Below are 22,322 nucleotides of genomic sequence, written 5' to 3'. Positions count from 1 at the left end.
TAAATGATAGAAGGTTGTAAACATTTGTTTTGAATAAAAGACATAATTTTTGTATTTAATATTTGCCCTCTCAATTAGTACCTATAACATAAGTATGTAAGTTATAACTCTAACATACCGCTGGAATCTTACGTTAAACTAGTTTTGTCTCTTGTATACAATATATTCGTCGCCTGAACCACATATAAATGATCCCCGCTTTATCAATATAGTGAACGGCTAATATGTCTACATGGTCACCAACATCGATTATGGTCGTATCACCGTATTTACAGCTTGTACGCATGCTCACATGTACGTCATGTATTTGGTACCTTCTCAGAAAGTAAAACTATATTTTACATGCAGATCGTAGCAATGTGCCATTCGACCTGTATGTTTGTCGCAAGTACTTTATGTTTATCGCAAGTACTTAGGTATAACCTGCATAATAAGTAAGGTAATGAGCTTCTACTGAATGCAAATTCCCTTATCCTCGACTATTAACATTAATTTGAAATGCACTAGTTTTTGTGAGGTCGGCTACCCCGAAACAGAACTTAGGACGTGCAGTTAGGTTTTTTACAGAAACTCAGTTAAACTACAAATGCAGTGAAGGGACAAATACACGCACAGAATACAGACAGGTTAATACAGAGGTTAACAGAGTTAGATTAAACTACCGAAATTCTTTTCATTGGATGATATTCCCCATTGTACGTCACGCAACAATATCATTGGGGAAGTGGTGAGGAACAAATTACAATACGTTGACTTAATATACTTGAGAGGTACCTGTGCAAGTGTAGGTTTACTAGTTGTAGATAGCTGTCTCATCTGGCGGGTGACACGTGACCCATTTACTGTACGGAGGGGCGGGTACGTTAACTCACCTTTCTTAATTCCTTAATTGATTAGAAAATCTATAAATTATTAAACAAAGAAGAAAGCACACCACATAGGATAGTTCAAACTCAACAGCAAATGCAAATCACACACACACATGAATCCAATATGGAACAACTCGGATACAAATTGACACTAAATGGGGTCGAAATACAGTCTAGAGTGTCTGTCTTTGTGTGTTTGTAGGGGGGAGTGGTGGATTCCCTCTGAGTCACCAGGTCTTGCACTATACCCACTTCATTTAATTCCTCCATTTATTAGTATAATCTATTAACCGTATTTACTTACCTAATGAGGGTTTAATTGGATGTCTTTTGTTCTGGTGTAAATAACATTGACTCAACTACCTTTAGTTTCAATAATATGGGAATCCTTTATTGTTATATTCAATATTTGAATGATTGGTTCCAGTGTCGAATGGTCCTGGAATGGGAGGCGATGTCCAACTGTTTGTTTGTGGAAGAGGTGGATGAACAAACAAGACCATAGCAACAGATCAAGCCTTTCCAAATCTTAAGTAACTGTGGCAGTATCGGAATTCCATTACAAAACCAGTCAACATGTCCAAACTGTGCAGACATCAATCCGATGTACAAAGCTATTTGGAGAAACACATCCACTACTTCATGTATTACCGTGATCGCCGTGTTAAACCTGTCGTTACAACTGATGTGCCATACGTTCTGACTTGAGTAATTGTATCACACTTATATACTGCTTACTTTTATTTGAAAGCTTTACTAAAATACGAGTCATTTTTGCAGCAAACGCAGTAACATAACAAATCTATTCATATGTATCCAACCGAGGCAGAGGTCACACTACATATACAATAGCAGGGAAACACCAGTTACTAAATTTATACACTGATGACGTGAAAGCCTTTGTAACGCCTTTTCGAATTTTCCTGTTTTAAGTAACGCTTGTTGGTTATGACACGCACTTTGAATATGGGTACTGTTCAAATGAGATTCTCGCTATTTCAAACCTACTATTTACAAGGAAATCACATAATAGCACCGCACTATGAAGTCCTTGCATAGCTAAGTTCTTACTTGGATGAAGTACTAGTTTCTAATTCGTACCCCGTACATAATCTTACCGCTTGTCGACGAGCCACACGACAGGTACCGTACTCAATCATCGGCATGTACATTAACCTTGATAGAATATGTCAATGCGGAATCGCGCAAAACAACGTACACTAACCATTGTGACCCCTTGTCCCTATTGACACTCAACTCTAGCGGTTTGCCTGAATGATAATAATTACAATAATAATAATTAGTTTTATAAAGCGCAGAATCCAACCTAAAGGTTGCTCAATGCGCTTTACAGATGTGTCTAGCATTTAGAAAATAAGTAAGTTTAAAAGCACGTTTGAATGAATCGATTTCCCGCAGATTCACTGGCAGCGAATTCCATAAGAGCGGGGCGATCACCAAAGGTTCCCGTGTGTGTCACAGGAACAGTAAGTTGATAGAGGTATTGGGAACGAGCAGGTTTATACATTGTTCGCCCTTGGATAAGGTCGTGAAGATATTCGGGCGTACCATACTTCAATCCCCTGAACCCCAATATCAGAATTTTATAGTCAATCCGAAAACCAGGAAACCAGTGTAGATCGATTAGTGTAGGGGTGATGCTGTTAAATCTAGGTAATCCAGTAACAATTCTAGCAGATGTATTCTGAATATTTTGTAATCTTACAAGTTGTGACAAGGTTGCTCCATATAAAAGAGAGTTTGAATAATCAAGCCTACTAGAAATGGTAGCATGGAAAAGTTTTTCAGTTGATTCTCTATCTAGATGTTTTCTTAGTTGACCAACCTGCCGCAGGTGATAAAAAGATGATTTGCAAATGCAGCAAAGTTGATAGTCCATAGTAAGATGAGTGTCAAAGTAAGCGCCAAGATTACGTACATAGGGGGTTGGGTGTATATCATTATTACCAATTCGGAAAGAGATGTTGTGCACAGATAATCTTCGGTCGGAATGGCTCTTGAAGACAATTAGTTCTGTTTTATCTTCATTTAGTTTTAAGAAATTTTTATTCATCCATATTCTCACAGCATCAACACATGCTTCTAGTTGGGTTTAATTCGACTAAAATCCACTGGATCAAAGGAAACATACAGTTGAGTATCGTCTGCATAAAACATGTAACTGACATCATAGGAACTGATTAGTTTCCCAAGACTAGTTGTATATAGGGAAAACAGAATTGGGCCAAGAATATACACTTGTGGCACTCCGTACGTGAGAGAATGAGAGGAAGATAACTTTAGTTGTGAAATTTGAACAGATTGTGAGCGATGTTCAAGGTACGATCTAAACCAGTTAAGTGACACACCACAGACATTAAATTCATATTGTAACTTCCAGATTAGCATATCATGGTCTACAGTGTCAAAGTGTTTATGATTCCACTGAAGCCATGATCTAATAGCTACCACGTGCCTTGTGAGGCTACCCGAACAATGGAATCTAGCTAAGTGGTACATTTCTCGATGTTTACCGCAATTTCCAAGTAGAAACATGTCATTTAGAGTACTTCCTTTTAAACAGTCGAACTGCAGCTGGAACACACGCAGCTAATCAGGGCTGTACACAAATGTACATAGACACGAACAGCAGATCACAGGACTCGTTCCTTACTAACACAAATCCCATTGCCGTTCATGCTCGTAAACAAGCGCGTATGATATGATAAGAGTGACAGTCGTACGAAATACGATAGCAATACTCTTTACTAAATCGAAGGTAAATGTGACAGTATCATAATTCAAATTACAAAACCAGTAAATATCTCTAACTTTACTACAATTAAATATCACTGTAAAGACACAAATCTGTGACCAATGTTCTAAATACATCCATGGATAGGTTATCATAAGTTATCCATAATAAGTTATCCATTATAAGTTATCCATGATAAGTTACTGTCATAACATATATGGTTCCATAAATAGTTTTGCTCTTCGCTTTTGTCTAAATTCCCAGTCAGTTTTTCGTTATTTATTGACTTCAACTTTCTTCCCTAACTTCAATTTTTCTATCTCAATTTTGACTTTACACCAACATGTCATCTTTATGTGTCAAAGTTCGACCACTTTGGTATCAACATTTCAACTCTCCCAATTTCTGAAGCAATTAAACAAAACAATCTTCAAATTTTTAAATCACAAATAGGCCTATACCTGTTTCACGAAAAGGTCATTGAACACTTTCTTGTTTGCTAATTCTTCACACACGACTACAATATATGGTGAATGACATTAGTTGAGGTAGTTAATTGTACATAACTATGTAATGTGTGGCAGAAACTTCCCAAAGAAAGATTGCAGCTTAACAACTGCAATGTACGGTGAAAGACATTATTGGAGATAGTTTATAGTACAAAACTATGGGATGTGTGGCAAAACTTCTCAAACACTGATTGGAGCTTACTAACTGCAATGTAGGCTGAAAAACATTGGTTCAGGTAGTTTATAGTACAGAACTATGACATGTGTGGCAGAAACTTCTCAAACAAAGATTGCAGCTTAATGCCTGCAATGTATGGTGAGAGACATTGGTTGAGATAGTTTAGAGGACAGAACTATGGTGTGTGTGGCAGAAACTTCTCACAAAATGATTGCAGCTTAATAACTACAATATATGGTGAGAGAAATTGGTTGAAGTAGTTTATAGTACAGAACTATGGAATGTGTTGCAGACACTTCTCAAACAATGATTGCAGCTTACTAGCTGCAATGTAGAGTGAGAGACATTAGTTGATGTAGTTTATATCATAGAACTATGAAATGTGTTGCAGAAATCTTCTCAAACACAGCTTACTAACTGCAATGTAGAATTAGAGACATTGGTTGAGGTAGTTTATAGCACAGAACTATGGAATTTGTGGCAGAAACTTCTCAAACAATGATTGCAGCTTTAACTATTTAATGTTTTTGCAGCTTTAACTGTTTAATGTTTGAAGTAATTACTGTATACTGTCAAACTTCTTGAAATCGTAGTTACTAATGAGAAACTGATTAAAGTTATTTAAACCGTTCATACTAACGAGGAACTGATTAAAGTAATGTAAACCTTACGTACTAATAACAAACTGATTAAAGTAATTTAACTTGAAACGAAAGTGAAATCTTTTGTTTTTCAATCGGACATAATAAGACAAAACAAGACCAAACTGAACAGCTCCAGTAAGGACGTGAAAGCCTTTGTAACGCCTTTTCGAATTGTCCTGTCTTAAGTAACGCTTGTTGGTTTTGACACGCACTTTGAATATGGGTACTGTTCAAATGAGATTCTCGCTAAATTGAACCTACTATAACGGTTCTATTTAGAACGTAAATCACATAATGTCATTGCACTATGAAGTCAATGCCTAGGTAAGTTTTAGCTTGGATTAAGTACTATAGAGCTCCTGAGTACTTGTCGACGAGGCACACGACAATTACTCAACCATCGTCGTATACGTTAACCTGGACCAAATATTTCAATGCAGAATCGCGTAAACCAACGTACCAACCCTGTGGCGTGCTACATTGTGACACTCAAATCTTGTAGTACTCCTTTAATGTATTGTAACGCTGTCAGCTCCAGTAATGTTCTGAAGTACCCGGTTGGTAAGTAAGGTTGGGGTGGGGGTGGTAGGGAGAGACTGGAGGACACCGTAGAATAAAATACACTAACAGTGCATCCTGAGATTTACAAATATATATAATTGTCTATACAATGTACCTGTAGTACATCTCTCGCAGTGTGATAAACAAATATATATATATAAGTAGGAATACCTTAACGACTAAAACACGACACACGGATGACGTACATTAACTAACCGTATCACGGCACAGCTATTCTGTAATGCGCAAGTTGCCTAGCAGCGCGCTAAACTATACACATTGCGTTAAAGACAACGTAGCGCAGTTAATGATGAAACGCGTCAGTCCGCGAACCCTACGCTGCAACGGCCTTGCAACCGCACAAGCAGTTTACCCAGTGCAGCTGCAGAGGGCATCATGTCGATCCATATCTTCTGCAGAAGCCCAAAAATATCCTCTAAAAACATTGCCTCTGACAAACTCTATAAAATTCGGCAAGGATTCTGCCTGGCAACCTGTTCAAATATATCAAAATAATGTATAAAAACGCTACTCGCATAGTAATATAAATGACCCCGTAACTGTGTAGAACCTGTACACGAGTAACTGACCAATTACGACATATCCAATAACATTGACACGTACCCGAACCCAATAACGAAGTACAGAGACGAAAACGCCCACCCTGCAGACTGTTTACCTAAACCCCGGCAGCAAGAACCAACTCTCTTCCGGCCAGCAATACATTGAAACCCCTAGATACACAGACGAACACACATACAAGGGACAGCCCCTGTTAAAACATTAAACAAAGAAACATGTTATAACGGTTAAACAGGCAAATTAGAAAATATGAACGCACGAGAGAAATAAGGAGCTTTTCGTAACAGTATATTCCATAGCAACTGATGTCTTGGTCGTATAGCTACCACGTTCCTTGTGAAGCTACCCGAACAATGGAATCTAGCAAAGTGGTACATTTCTCGATGTATACCGCAGTTTTCATTTAAAATATTTTCATTTTGAGTACTTTTTCAAACAATCGAACTGCAGCTGGAACTCACGCAACTAATCAAGACTGTACACAAATATACAACACAACAAAAATTGGCAACACAAACCTTCATGCCGTTTATGCAAGCGCGTGTGATATGATAGGAGTGACCGTCGTAAGAAATACGATAGCAATACCCTTTTCAAAATCTAAGGTAAAATGTGACAGTATCGTAATTAAATTACAAAACTAGTAAATATCTCCAAATTTACTACATTTAATACTTCTGTAAAGATACAAATCTAGGGTAAAGCGATGTTATAAATACATCCATGAATAAGTTATTATAAGTTATACATTAAAAGTTTTACATGATAAGTTATTGTCATCACATATATATTTCCATAAAATGTTTTGCTCTTCGCTATTGTCTAAAATTCCCAGCAGCTTTTCGTTATTTATCGACTTTAACTTTCTTTCTTTACTTCAACTTTCAACTTTTCTATCACAATTTGATTTTACACCAACATGTCATCTTTTTGTGTCAAATTTCGACCATATTGGTGTAAACATTTTTCTCAATTGTTTACATTATATTTGTTTAAACTTGTCGAATATATAAATGTGTTCATTTTTTTGTAGTTCAATTTCAGTTCAATTTTGACGGTTAATCGGTTAATTATTTTAGTGTTAACAGGTTACCTCTTGTTCATGCTCATATGTCATCAATGACTTAATGAATTAATCTTAGAAAAACGGGTTAAACTCGTTAAAATTTGGTATCTCAGACTTCTCAGTCTTCACTTAACTTTGTTGGTTTATTGATGATAGGTAGCCTAGCCTCTTAAGAGCAATGCTAGTGAAGAAAAAGTTCGGAGCGCACTCCCAAACTTTTAAAAGGTCAAATTCTATCGACCAAAGTGGGCACTTTGGTTTGTAAAAATCTTAAAAAACGGGTTAAATTCGTTAAAGTTTGGTATCTCAGACGACTCAGTCTGTAATCTAACTTTGGTTGGTTTATTGATGATAGGTCTTTTACCTACCTCATAAGAGCAATTCTAGGAAAGAACAACTTCGGAGCACAATTCAAAAACTTTCAAGGGGCATTTTCTAAAATAATAAAATCTTTAAAAAAAAAAGTTAAATTCGTTTAAAGTTAATATTACAGACGCCTCAGTCTTTAGTCTAACTTTGGTTGGTTTATTTATGATAGGTATATATGCCTACGCCCTAAAGAGCAATTAAGTGAAGAACAAGTCCGGAGCGCACTTCCAAAACTTTTAAAGGGGCATATTCTATCGACCAAAGTGGGCATTTTGGTTTCTAAAAATCTTAAAAGACGGGTTAAATACGTTTAAATTTGATATCTCAGACGCCTCAGTCTTTACTCTAGCAATGTACTATTTCAGAAAATTGTAGGCTTAAAGTACAGCAGATACCTTCATACATTGATACTGCAAACGCTCAAAACTAAAATGTTTGGCAATACCAGCGTCAAAGTGCTGAATTTGTACTGTTAAAGCTACAATCAGCTTTCATTACTAACTCTTATTGCGGCTGAACAGACACAAATATGTTACTGGTTAGTAAACAAAACCATCTTCAAATTGTGTATATTACAGAAATATCTATTTCACAAAAAAGGCAATTAACCACATTCTTGTCTGCTAATTATTCACAAGTAACTGCAGTTTGTGTTGAGATACAGTGGTTGAGATAGTGTATAGTACAGAACTAGGGAATGTGTGGCAGATACTTCTCAATAATGAAAGCAGCCTTAACTATTCAATATTTTTGCAGCTTTACCTGTTTCATATTTTTGCAGTTTTAGCTGTTAAATATATTTGCAACTTTAACTGAATTAATGTTTGAAGTAATTACTGTATACAATTGGATGGATTATATTACCTAAACGGTTAGAAATAGACTTGATAATACAAATTTGTACTAGATATTCGGGCAATGTTTCAACATTTCTGGATGATCAGAAAGTGCTAGAAAGGTTTAAGATACCAAGTTCAATATCGAACATGAATTTAATGTTAAGCCGTGCCCAATCATTAATATTCTTGACAGATTTTAATCCAACATATGTTATTTAAGTTATTATTTGTAGGCAGTTGTCACATATTTTTACACATGACAACATATATGTGTATACGCCTCACATATGATAACAAAACTAGAATGCAAATATGCAGAACCTGGTTCCGATTTCTTCATGCGGCGCTCATAATCTGATATTAAAACTAGAATATCATGTTAAGCCATATTCAGTCACAGTCATAAATATTCATGAGACCAGCACCCAAAATACTATGGATCATCTACTGCACATGACCAACTTATATTGACACCAATACAACATACCCTTCTTGAAATAACATAATTGCAAAATATATCATCACTCATGCATAACTAATGAGATGCTATATAAACACTTGTATACCACTATATATTTTTATACAAATTCATGCTAAGTTCCTAAGATATCGACATTTTTTTCTTTCTGTTTAAGCCCTGCTCACTCATTAATATTCATCGGACCTTTACAAAACAACAGAGATAATCTACTACGCATGACCAACACTTTAAACTAACTTATGTACAAATGCTTTATCTAGTAGATTTAACTCTGGTGTCACCAATCATTCATATTTAGTGATTTGATGGCATTCAAATACCTGCATTTACACCATACCAAATCTGAAGCAGATCATTCTAACAGCGCAAAGAATAATGATCTTTAAATAAATTATGTAAGCCCCGCCTACTTATTAATATTCAAGAGAAAGGCACCTGGGATATCATATATGACCAACATATATACCAAGTATGATATTAATGCAACATGGTTCCTGAGATAGTGTTACCAAGTTCAAGACCACGTATACATACATATACACACATCTACTTAACTGGACATGATCACTCTGCCCAGAACTTGAAGAAACGGGGGAAAAAACGCTCATTGATCAAACAACAGGCCCTACCAAAGGTTAAGTCAGCCTCTTTCAATTATAAAAGAAAATAAAGGCAATTTAATGTGCATACATGTTGTGACATGATAGGTTATTGCACATTCAGTACTTTTCTTTTTTATGACTAAACTCAAACATTTATAACAAAAAATATTTCTCTCGAATTCTACCCCCCCAGACCCCCCCCCCCCCCATTTAGCCCTCTTCAGCGGGGAGGGCTACTGTAAACCGGTATTTGCTTGCAAGCTGTTACAAGTTTTTAAAGCAGCTTTTTGCGTTTTGTCGCCGTTTTCTCACCCTTTTGACATGTCCATCGAGTTTTTTACATGTATTTATCACAAAACAGCAAACTAATATATTAGCCAAGTTTTTCCCCTGCCAAGAGCATCATTGGCCAGTAATTAAGGACTTCTGCAGATAATCAGTAGAATGTCTTCTGACAAATTCCTCATTTAAAAATTAATCGCATACAGTTCCCGACATCTAATAGTTTGAATTCAACTAATCAGTGAATAGCTGACAAGTATATATATGAGCCATTGCTTAAAATAGATTCATTCACAGCAATCCGAAAAATTGGAGTCGTTATCACAGCCATACAGAATATATACAAATAAAGCATAGTGTTGTAGTACATACTGATGTTCTGGGTTGGGTACGATGCTGGCAATGTGAAAATTATTTACCTCATTATTCAATGACGTTCAAAGAATTTAAATATGCATTTTATAGGTGGGGTTTATTGCGATCCTAACGGGAAAAAATCATCGAGAAAAACAACGTTCAAATTTGTAAATTATTCGACCTTATACTACCATTTGAAGTTAGATTTGAATAGATAAACTAGTTATGTATGTCGTTATGGCATCGTGGGTCAATGAGGTTGAGAAAATCATAGAAAAGGACGCAAAAAGCTGCTTTAAGATTCATATAAGTATACCTCGATTACTCTCCTGATACCAAACACAAAATGATCATTCTGTTTAGCGTTTGGTTCGACTGTGTAACGAATCTATGAGTAAACATAATTTGCGTGACATTCATTCAACTTCAATTTCTAATACAAGATGGCAATCATGAATTTTAAAACAAAAGTACCTTTACTAAACCGTTTACTGGCAATTATGTACAAAAAACTTCGTTCTTTTAGTCTCTCCCCAACTACTTGCTTCCTTAGATATCGAGTTCCATAAAAATACACTTAGGAACGACAAATGCAATGGCTTTTGTTTGTATCCCAGAACCGTGGTGGGGATCCATTGACCGTGATTGATTCGTGTTCTCTCGCAGCGGTTTCTTTCATTTTGATCCTACCCACACCATGAATATACGTTCATGGTATAAAAAATGTTCGTAAAATTCGATTAATGACTAGTCTATGATTAGAGTGATAGCACATCAGTGGAAACAGTCCTCACTGGAAGTGTGCACTATAGATTGTAAGCAGTGTTGATCAGTGTGGATTAAGGTAGATCAGTGTAGGGAACATGTCCAGTAATTGAGAAGACCTAGCTGTGTAGGTCTGGATTTAAAGCTTGCAGAAACTAAACTTACAATATCTTTATTCACTTTAAAGACATATTGCTTCCTGCATATTGCAGTGTACAACATCTGGCATAGCGAAGACAGGGCTCTTTTACAAACTCAGTAGTCGGGTAAGTTTCGTATGCAGAAAATACTTTAAACTTGAACAATTGAAACCACTCATGCGAATTTGTTGCCGCAAAGAGACAATACTTGTAATAGAAAATTGTTAACACAGTGACGTCAGACGGAATAATGGTATCGTGGCAACCGTTACGGAGTTTAAGCACTTATAATTGTTTTTGCTGTAAAAATAGACGCTTCGGTGAAAAGAAGATTTTGTTGTTCAAGCCATAATACATGATATGTTTTATTAATATTTTGATGGGAGGAAATTGGGGTACAAGTCTTTTGCCTGGCTATCAGGTCTTGCACTATCCGAACCTTCCTTAATTCCTTCATTGGTTATTACAATCTATTAAATTTATATACTTAAAAGGTACTTGTACAAGTACAGGGTTTCTAGTTGTTCATATGTGTCTTACCAAACAAAATGCACCTGACCTATATGTACGGTGGAGGGGCGGGGTTGGGAGAGTGGGGTTACGTTAACTCTCGATGGGACCTGTGGAACTTTTTTCCCTAAGTTCCTAAGCCCAAATTAAACCTCTCTATTCCGGAAACGGGAATGCGAACAGGCTATGTGTAGAGCAATAAATGATGAAAATTAGTGGATGTAGATTACATAAAAAAGAAAGAAGTGAACCACATAGGTTAGTTCAAAACCAACAACAAATTGAAATCACACATACACAAACTCACCCCAAAATGGAATTACTTGGATACAAATCAACACTAAATGAAGTCTAGCGTGTCTGTGTGTGTAGCGGGGGGGGGGGGCGGTGGATTCCCTCTTTGTCACCAGGTCCTGCACTATACCCACCTCCCGTAATTCCTTCATTGATTACAACCATCTGTTGACCTTATTTACTTACCTAATGAGGGTTTAACTGGATGTCCTTTGTTCTGGTGTAAATATCATGACTCAATGACCTTTAGTTTCAATAATATGGAAATCCTTCATTGTTATATTCAATCCTTGATTATTGGTTCTAGTATCGAATTGTCCTGAAATGGGAGGTGATGTGTAACTGTTTGGTTGAGAAAGTGGTGCTGAACGTGCAATACCATAGCAATATATCAAGCCTTTCTAAATCTAAGGTCAATGTGACAGTATCGAAATTCCATTACAAAACCAGTAAATATATCCAAATTGTGCATACATCAATCCGATATACAAAGCAGTGCTTCTGCACTGAGCAGGACTACCCTCATTATAGATGACAATCATAATAAATAAAAAATAAAGTCAGGAACACATCCACTACTTCATGTATTACCGTGTTCGCCGTGTTAAAACCTGTCGTACAAATGATGTGCCATACGTTCTGATTTGAGCATTTGGTTTACACTTATGTACTGCTTACTTTTATTTGAAAAACTTTTTCAAATATGAGTTTCTTCTTTAGGAAACGTAGGAACATAACACATCTATTCACAATTATCCAACCGAGGCAGAGGTCAATCTGTATATACAAAGCAGACAAACGTCAATTACTAAATTTATACACTGATGACGTGAAAGCCTTTGTAACGCCTCTACAAATTCGCCTGTTTTAAGTAGCGTTTGTTGGTTATGACACGCACATTGAATATAGGAACTGTTCAATTGATATTCTCGCTAAATCGAACCTACTGTAACGGTTTCTATTTACAAGGAAATCACATAACGTCACCTGATTATGAAGTCCTTGCCTAGCTAAGTTCTTACTTGGATGAAGTACTAGTTTCTAATTCGTACCCCGTACATAATCTTACCGCTTGTCGACGAGCCACACGACAGTTACTCCACCATCGGCTTGTACATTAACCTTGATAGAATATGTCAAAGCGGAATCGCGCAAAACAACGTACACTAATCATTATGACCCCTTTTTCCCTATTGACACTCAACTCTAACGGTTCGCCTTGAATATATATGATTCCACAACAACTGAAGCCATGCTCTCATAGCTACCACGTTCCTTTTGAGGTTACCCGAAAAATGGAACTTAGCTAAGTGGTACATTTCTCGATGTTTATCGCAATGTCCAATTAAAATAATGTCATTTAGAGTACTTTCTTTTAAACAGTCGAACTGCAGCTGGGACGCACGCAGCTTATCAGGACTGTACACAAATGTACATTGACACGAACAGCAGATCAAAGGACTCGTTCCTTAGCAACACAAATCCCATTGCCGTTTATGCTCGTAAACAAGCGCGTATGATATGATAAGAGTGACAGTCGTACGAAATACGATAGCAATAGCCTTTCCTAAATCTAAGGTAAATGTGACGGTATCATAATTCAAATTACAAAACCAGTAAATATCTCTAACTTTACTACAATTAAATATCACTGTAAAAACACAAATCTGTGATACATCTAAATACATCCATGGATAAGTTATTATAAGTTATTCATAATAAGTTATCTATTATAAGTTATCCATGATAAGTTACTGTCATAACATATATGTTTCCATAAATAGTTTTGCTCTTCGCTTTTGTCTAAAGTCCCAGTCATTTATTTATTGACTTCAACTTTCTTCCCTTGCTTCAACTTTTCCATCTCAATTTTGACTTTACAACAACATGTCATCTTTATGTGTCAAAGTTCGATCACTTTGATATCAAAATTTCAGCTCTCCCAATTTCTGAAGCAATTAAACTAAACAATTTTTAAATTTTGTAAATCACAAGTAGGCCTATACCTGTTTCACGAAAAGGTCATTGGACACTTTCTTGTTTGCTAATGCTTCACACACGACTGCAATGTATGATGAGAGACATTAGTTGAGGTAGTTAATTGTACATAACTATGTAATGTGTGGCAGAAACTTCTCAAACAATGATTGGAGCTTAATAACTGCAATGTATGGTGAGAGACATTGGTTGAGGTAGTTTATAGTACAGAACTATAGAATGTGTGGCAGAAACTTCTCAAACAATGATTGGAGCTTAATAACTGCAATGTATGGTGAGAGACATTGGTTGAGGTAGTTTATAGTACAGAACTATGAAATGTATTGCAGAAACTTCTCAAACAATGATTGGAGCTTAATAACTGCAATGTATGGTGAGAGACATTGGTTGAGGTAGTTTATAGTACAGAACTATGGAATGTGTGGCAGAAACTTCTCAAACAATGATTGCAGCTTAATAAATACAATGCATGATGAGAGACATTGGTTGAGGCAGTTTATGGTACAGAACTATGAAATGTATTGCAGAAACTTCTCAAACAATGATTGCAGCTTAATAACTGCAATGTATGGTGAGAGACATTGGTTGAGGTAGTTTATAGTACAGAACTATGAAATGTATTGCAGAAACTTATCAAACAATGATTGCAACTTAATAACTGCAATGTATGGTGAGAGACATTGGTTGAGGTAGTTTATAGTACAGAACTATGGAATGTGTGGCAGAAACTTCTCAAACAATGATTGCAGCTTAATAAATACAATGTGTGGTGAGAGACATTGGTTGAGGTAGTTTATAGTACATAACCATGGAATGTGTGGCAGAAGCTTCTCGAACACTGATTGGAGCTTAATAACTGCAATGTATGGTGAGACACATTATTTGAGGTAGTTTATATTATAGAACTATGGAATGTGTGGCAGAAACTTCTCAAACAAAGATGGCAGCTTAATAAATAAAATGTATGGTTACAGACATTGGTTGAGGTAGTTTATAGCACAGAACTATGAAATGTGTGGCAGAAACTTCTCAAACAATGATTGCAGCTTTAACTATTTAATGTTTTTGCAGCTTTAACTGTTTAATGTTTGAAGTCATTACTGTATACAATCAGATGGAATATATTAACCTAAACGGCTAGAAAGAGACATGGTAATAAAGTTGGCACTATATTATTCTGGCAATCTTTCGACATGTTTGTAAGCCCTGCTCACACATTAATATTCAAAGGACCTTTACAAAAAACAATAGAGATCATCTACTACCTATGACCAGCACATGTACCAAGTATAACTTTAGACTTACTTATGCACAAATGCTTTATCTAGCAGATTTAGCTTTGTTGTCACCAATCATTCATATTTAGTAACGTGATGGCATTCACAATACCTGCATATACTCCATACCGAATATGAAGCAGGTCATGCTCACAGTTAGGCCCCGCCTACTTACTAATATTCAAGAGATCTGCACCTGGGGTTACTGTACCTACTACCCATTATCAACGTGTATATAGTGTTACCAAGTTCATAACCACATAAATACACATACACACATCAACTTAACTGGACATGATCACTCTGCCCAGAACTTGATGAAAAGGGGGCGGGGGAGCACTCATTGATCAAACAACAGACCCTACCAAAGGTTAAGTAAGCCTCTAGTCTATGACCAGAGTGATAGCACATCAGTGGAAACAGTCCTCCTTGAAAGTGTGCACTATATTTTGTAAGCAATGTTGATCAGTGTGGATTAAGGTAGATCAGTGTAGGGAACATGTCCAGTAATTGAGAAGACCTAGCTGTGTAGGTCTGGAATTAAAGCTTGCAGAAACTTAACTTACAATAACTTTATTCACTTTAACGACATTTTGCTTCCTGCATATTTTAGTGTATAACGTATGGTATAGCGAAGACAGGGTACTTTTACAAACTTAGTAGTCGGGTAAGTTCCGTATGCAGGAAATACTTTAAACTTGAACAATTGAAACCACTGAAGCGAATTTGTTGCCACAAAGAGACAATAATTTGTAATAGAGAAGTATAGACACAGTGACGTCAGACGGAATAATTGTATCATGGCAACCGTTACGGAGTTTAAGCACTTTATAATTGTTTTTTGCTGTAATAGTATAAGCTTCGAAGAAAAGTAGATTTTGTTGTTCAAGGCATAGTCCATGATATGTTTTTTTTTAATATGTTGATAGGAGGGGACTGGGGTACAATTCTATTGCCTGGCTATCAGGTCTTGTACTATGCACACCTTCCTTAATTCCTTCATTGATTAGTACAATATATTAACTGTATATACTTTCAAGATACTTGTACCAGTACAGGGGTTCTAGTTGTTGATATGTGCCTTACCTAACAAAATACATGTAAACTATATAATGTACGGTAGACGGGATGTAGGGGGTACGTTTGCTCTCGTAGGGACTTGTGATTCGTTATTTTATGTTTATTCGTTAAGTTCCTAGACACAATTGCTCAAATTAAACCTCTCTATTCCGCAACGGGAATGTGAACGGGCTATGTGTATATAGCAATATATGATGGAAATTATTGCATGTAGATTACATAAACAAAGAAAAAAGTGAACCAGATAGGTGAGTTCAAAATCAACAAGAAAAGGACATACATAGCACATACACAAGCTCACCCAAAATGAAATAACTTGAATACAAATTGACACTAAATGAAGTCTAACGTGTCTGCATATGTATGTTTGCGTAGGGGATGGGGATGGGAGTGGTGGATTCCCTCTTTGTCACAAGGTTCTTTGATTGATTAATACAATATATTAGCCTTAGTTACTTACCTAATCAGGTTTTAATTGGATTTCCTTTGTTCTGGTGTAAATGTCATTGACTCAACGACCTATGGTTTCAATAACATGCATGGAAATCCTTCATGTTATTTTAATCCTTGGTTATTGGTTCCGGTATCGAATGGTCCTGGAATGGGAGGTTGTGTCCAACTGTTTGGTTGAGGAAGTGTTGATTAACATACAATACCATAGTATTAGATCAAGCTTTCTTAAATCTAAGGTGAATGTGACAGTATCTGAATTCCAGTACGAAACCAGTCAATACGTCCAAACTGTGCAGACATCAATCCGATATATAAAGCTATTCTCAGGAACACAACCACTACTTCATATTTTCCGTGATCGCCGTGTTAAAACATGTCTCGTACAACTGATGCGCCATACGTTCTGGTTTGATCATTTGGTTACACTAATATTCTGTGTACTTTTATTTAACAAATCTTTTTTTCAGAGATGAGTCATTTCTTCAGTAAACTTAGGAACATAAGAAATATATTCATAATTATTCAACCGAGTCGGAGGCCAAACTACATATACAATAGCAGGGATACGTCAGTTTCTAAATTTATACACTGATGATGTGAAAGCCTTTGTAACGCCTTTGCGAATTGCCTGCTTTAAGTAACGCTTAAGTGACTTCTTAAAAATGGCCCTAGGCTACAGACTTTTTTCCTTCTATTATTTATCGCCATAGGTAAATAGATTGATCACCGAAGATTGAATTTGAATACATAATTTATATCAGAGGAACAATAAAGTCGGTTCCTCTGTTAGCTGTTGTTTTAAGATTTGCCTTTTCTTCTCCAATCCGATCGATATTTTAGGAAATATTATAGCCTAAGCATTGTTTGTTTCTTCCGTGGTAAAGATATGAATATTCTCCTAGATTCGCTTAGGAGGTTTACAGAATAAACGTTTGGAATTTAACACAATTATTCCATATTAATATTCAACCAGTTAAACATATTATCAAGTCTTGCTATTTCCATATTCGTAACATAGGTAGAATAAGAGATTTCATTACAACTGATGTATGTAAAATACTGGTTCAATCCCTCGTTACCTCTCGCTTCGATTATTGCAATTCTTTACTATTTGGTATATCACAGTCTCAACAAACCGCCTACAACGCACACAAAATTGTGCAGCTCGCCTTATATCTAGAAATCCTCGTCGCAACCATATATCTCCTGTACTGTATGAACTACATTGGTTACCTGTACGATTTAGATCAAACTTTAAATTCTTTTACTTACCTTTAAGGCTCTTAATCACTTGACCCCTGGTGCCTAGTTACATCACCAATGAGACCATACCTTATATTCCGCCTAGATCCTTACGCTCAATGAATAAAAATTTACTTAGTGTGCCTTCTACCCGATCATCAACATATGAATTTAAACGTTTTGATTATACTGCTGCCACATTATGGAATAACTTACCCCAGGACATATGCAATATTAATATAGACTTATATATAGCAATTCAAGAAATTACTTAAAACACTGTTTTTCAGAGCTGCCAACACAGATTAATGTACTTATTATTATACTTGCTGTACATACTTAATTCAGGTGTTATTATTGTATTTTAGTCATAATTTTTCTATTTATTTTTAACATTTCTATCATACATTTTTCTTACAAACTTAACTTTTATAACCTTTTCAACTTTTTTACTTTTAACATATTTTTATCTTTTGCTGTTAGGCGCCTTAGAGCAATTTTTTAATTGCCAACACAGATAAATGTACTTTTTATTCTACTTGCTGCACGTACTTAATTCAGGTTTTATTTTGTATTTTAGTCATAATTTTTCTATTTATCTTTTACATTTCTATCATATATTTTTCTATACAATCTTAACTTTTATAACCTTTTTAACTTTTATACTTTTAACAAATTTTTATCTTTAGCTGTAAAGCGCTTTAGATCAATTTTTCAATTGAATAAGGCGCTATATAAATTTCGTGTAATAATAATAACCAGCAGCTGCACGTAAAGTTCCTGTTTTCCATGATCTGCGTGATTTCTGTTTCTGTTTGTTGAAAAATTGATCAAGTCGAATTATATAAAGCAACACTGAAGAAATAGCAACAGTTTTGTAGCCAGGTACATGTATGTATCTTAGTACCAAGTACTTCCGAAAATGAGGTTCCTAGTACCAGGTATCATAATCCGATGACTACTTTGTAGGATCCGAGCACCGAGTTCCAATATCAGAGTACAGTATTTTAGAAGCCGAGTACCGAGTACGAATTATCCTATTTCATACAAGTACATTTGGTTTTTGAAATATACAAAACCTAATATTTATAACTGCTCCCGGCGGTGATTATAAGTAAATGATATAAACCGATCGAATATGAAGACATTGTTCGTGTCTTGTTATGGTTTGACAAATTATAAAAACTAAAAAGTCTTAAAATGACGGGTTAATAGGGGTCCAAGTGTAATGGTAATACTACAAAACATGCTATAAATTGGTATATGTTAGAAACATACATCACTTATGCTTTCTTTGTACATCCTATATGTACTGTACGTGATAATATGCTCGGCAACACCAAATCTCTCCCGAAATTGAAAAATACAGATACCGATATACTGTCAAACTTCTTTAAATCGTAGTTACTAATGAGAAACTGATTAAAGTTATTTAAACCGTACGTACTAACGAGGAACTGATTAAAGTAATGTAAACCTTACGTACTAATTATGAACTGATTAAAGTAATTTAACTTGAAACGGAAGTGAAATCTTTTGTTTTTCAATCGGACATAATAAGACAAAACAAGACCAAACTGAACAGCTCCAGTAAGGACGTGAAAGCCTTTGTAACGCCTTTTGTATGTATGTATGTATGTATGTATGTATATTAGATCCTCCTGCAAGCAGGAACTCGCGAAGAAGCCTCATAGGCTTATCAAAGCCGCAAGCTGACCGAAGTCAGTCTCTTACATTCATATTTAACGTCCATAATTATGAATTGTTAATTGTCAACAACTCTGTAACTAGACGACATACATTAATCTGGGAGTGACTCGAACCGGGGACCTTATGATTGAAAGGCACCGGCGTTAACCACTGAGCTAACACTCCACTTTTCGAATTGTCCTGCCTTAAGTAACGCTTGTTGGTTATGACACGCACTTTGAATATGGGTACTGTTCAAATGAGATTCTCGCTAAATTGAACCTACTATAACGGTTCTATTTAGAACTTAAATCACATAATGTCATTACACTATGAAGTCAATGCCTAGGTCAGTTTTAGCTTGGATCAAGTACCAGAGCTCCTGTGTCCTTGTCTATACAATGTACCTGTAGTACATCTCTCGCAGTGTGATAAACAATATATATATATATATATATATATATATATATATATATATATATATATATATATATATATATATATATATATATATGTATATATATATATATATATAAGTAGGAAAACCTTAACGACTAAAACACGACACACGGATGACGGACATTAACTAACCGTATCACGGCACAGCTATTCTGTAATGCGCAAGTTGCCTAGCAGCGCGCTAAACTATTCACATTGCGTTAAAGAAAACGTAGCGCAGTTAATGATGAAACGCGTCAGTCCGCGAACCCTACGCTGCAACGGCCTTGCAACCGCACAAGCAGTTTACCCAGTGCAGCTGCAGAGGGCATCATGTCGATCCATATCTTCTGCAGAAGCCCAAAAATATCCTCTAAAAACATTGCCTCTGACAAACTCTATTAAATTCGGCAAGGATTCTGCCTGGCAACCTGTTCAAATATATACCAAAATAATGTATAAAAACGCTACTCGCATAGCAATATAAAAGACCCCGTAACTGTGTAGAAACCTGTACACGAGTAACTGACCAATTACGACATATCCAATAACATTGACACGTACCCGAACCCAATAACGAAGTACAGAGACGAAAACGCCCACCCTGCAGACTGTTTACATAAACCCCGGAAGCAAGAACCAACTCTCTTCCGGCCAGCAATACATTGAAACCCCTAGATACACAGACTAACGCACATACCAGGGACACCCCTGTTTAAACATTAAACAAAGAAAGATGTGTTACGAAGTCCAGATATCATGGTTTGGGAAACGAACAAAATAAAGTAGGTTAGATAGGTTTTGTTTTAAAAGAATCTAATGCGTGTCTCTTGGTAACAAAAATATATAACTTAGCATAAATACATTACATACCTTAATACTTAAAGTTAACTTAGCGCGCACGCAAGGTACCTCGCTACCGCTGGGCTCTCCGTCGGGGTGTCAAATCCCAGGGTAGTCTGTAACCGTAGTGCGGGTGTGTCTGGAAGCTTCCGGAAGGCGCTTTTCGTATAAATAACAGCTCCGGTATAGAGAACAGGACCAGGTGAGGTAAATAATAAGTTCAGAAGAATGGTATCCAAAAGAGAGTTAAGAGTAAGTCACACACAGCGTGGTTGGCATGGTGAAGAAAGGCCGGAACGGAAAAGGTAGGTTTTGTAAGGGCTATGCAGACATCGTTGTTTTACGTGGCGTGACGTACAGGTTGGTGCCACTGGGAGAAGAGCCCGAGCCACTCCTTGAAAACTAATATATATGGCATTCGGTGAGGTTACTCGACCGTAGCTTAGAACTGCACTGATTGTGCTTTACGTTTACAAATTAGCATAATAATACACCATTAAAGAATTACATAACATCAATTAGCGTAGTTAACCTTTAAAGTAACATGCTGCATCATAACACATGTTATAACGGTAAATCAGGCAAATTAGAAAATATGAACGCACGAGAAAAATAAGGAGCTTTTCGTAACAGTATATTCCATACCAACTGATGTCTTGGTCGTATAGCTACCACGTTCCTTGTGAAGCTACCCGAACAATGGAATCTAGCAAAGTGGTACATTTCTCGATATATACCGCAGTTTTCATTTAAAATATTTTCATTTTGAGTACTTTTTCAAACAATCGAACTGCAGCTGGAACTCACGCAACTAATCAAGACTGTACACAAAGGTACATAGACACGAATAGCAGACGACATCACTCGTTGTTCCTTGGCAACAAAAATCTTCAGGCCGTTTATGCAAGCGCGTATCATATGATAGGAGTGACCGTCGTAAGAAATACGATAGCAATAGCCTTTTCAAAATCTAAGGTAAAATGTGACAGTATCGTAATTAAATTACAAAACTAGTAAATATCTCCAAATTTACTACATTTAATACTTCTGTAAAGATACAAATCTAGGGTAAAGTGATGTTATAAATACATCCATTAATAAGTTATTATAAGTTACACATTAAAAGTTTTCCATGATAAGTTATTGTCATCACATATATAATTCCATAAAATGTTTTGCTCTTCGCTATTGTCTAAAATTCCCAGCAGTTTTTCGTTATTTATCGACTTCAACTTTCTTTCCTTACTTCAACTTTCAACTTTTCTATCACAATTTGATTTTACACCAACATGTCATCTTTTTGTGTCAAATTTCGACCATATTGGTGTAAACATTTTTCTCAAATTTTTACATTATATTTGTTTAAGCTTGTCGAATATATAAATGTGTTCATTTTTTTGTAGTTTCTCTATTATTATAACTTTTTATTTTCATAGCCTCTTAACTGTTTTTAATCTCTCATGCGTCTTCAACCACGTGGTAAAATAAAATCGAACCGG

The 22,322-nt window shown here is 36.0% G+C and overlaps 1 protein-coding gene across 8 annotated transcripts in view; it reads right to left on the bottom strand.

Annotated features, from left to right (window-relative positions):
• Window positions 1-18,769, bottom strand: part of LOC139963618 (uncharacterized) — a 343,329-nt gene extending 324,560 nt beyond the window's left edge. For 2 of the 8 annotated variants that reach the window (XM_071964577.1, XM_071964575.1), the window contains exon 1: window positions 16,619-18,768. The gene's annotated coding sequence lies outside the window, so the exon portion shown is untranslated. Of the gene's footprint in view, window positions 1-16,618 lie in introns of all 8 variants that reach the window. The other 6 variants (XR_011791641.1, XM_071964574.1, XM_071964579.1 and 3 more) reach the window with 6 other exon arrangements.
• Window positions 18,770-22,322: the final 3,553 nt, after the last annotated feature.

Source organism: Apostichopus japonicus, chromosome 22 (assembly GCF_037975245.1).
Source record: "Apostichopus japonicus isolate 1M-3 chromosome 22, ASM3797524v1, whole genome shotgun sequence".
In the NCBI taxonomy this organism is placed as follows: domain Eukaryota; kingdom Metazoa; phylum Echinodermata; class Holothuroidea; order Aspidochirotida; family Stichopodidae; genus Apostichopus; species Apostichopus japonicus.
The sequence above is the reverse complement of the archived record's forward strand: the minus strand, read 5'-3'. Positions and strand labels throughout refer to the sequence as shown.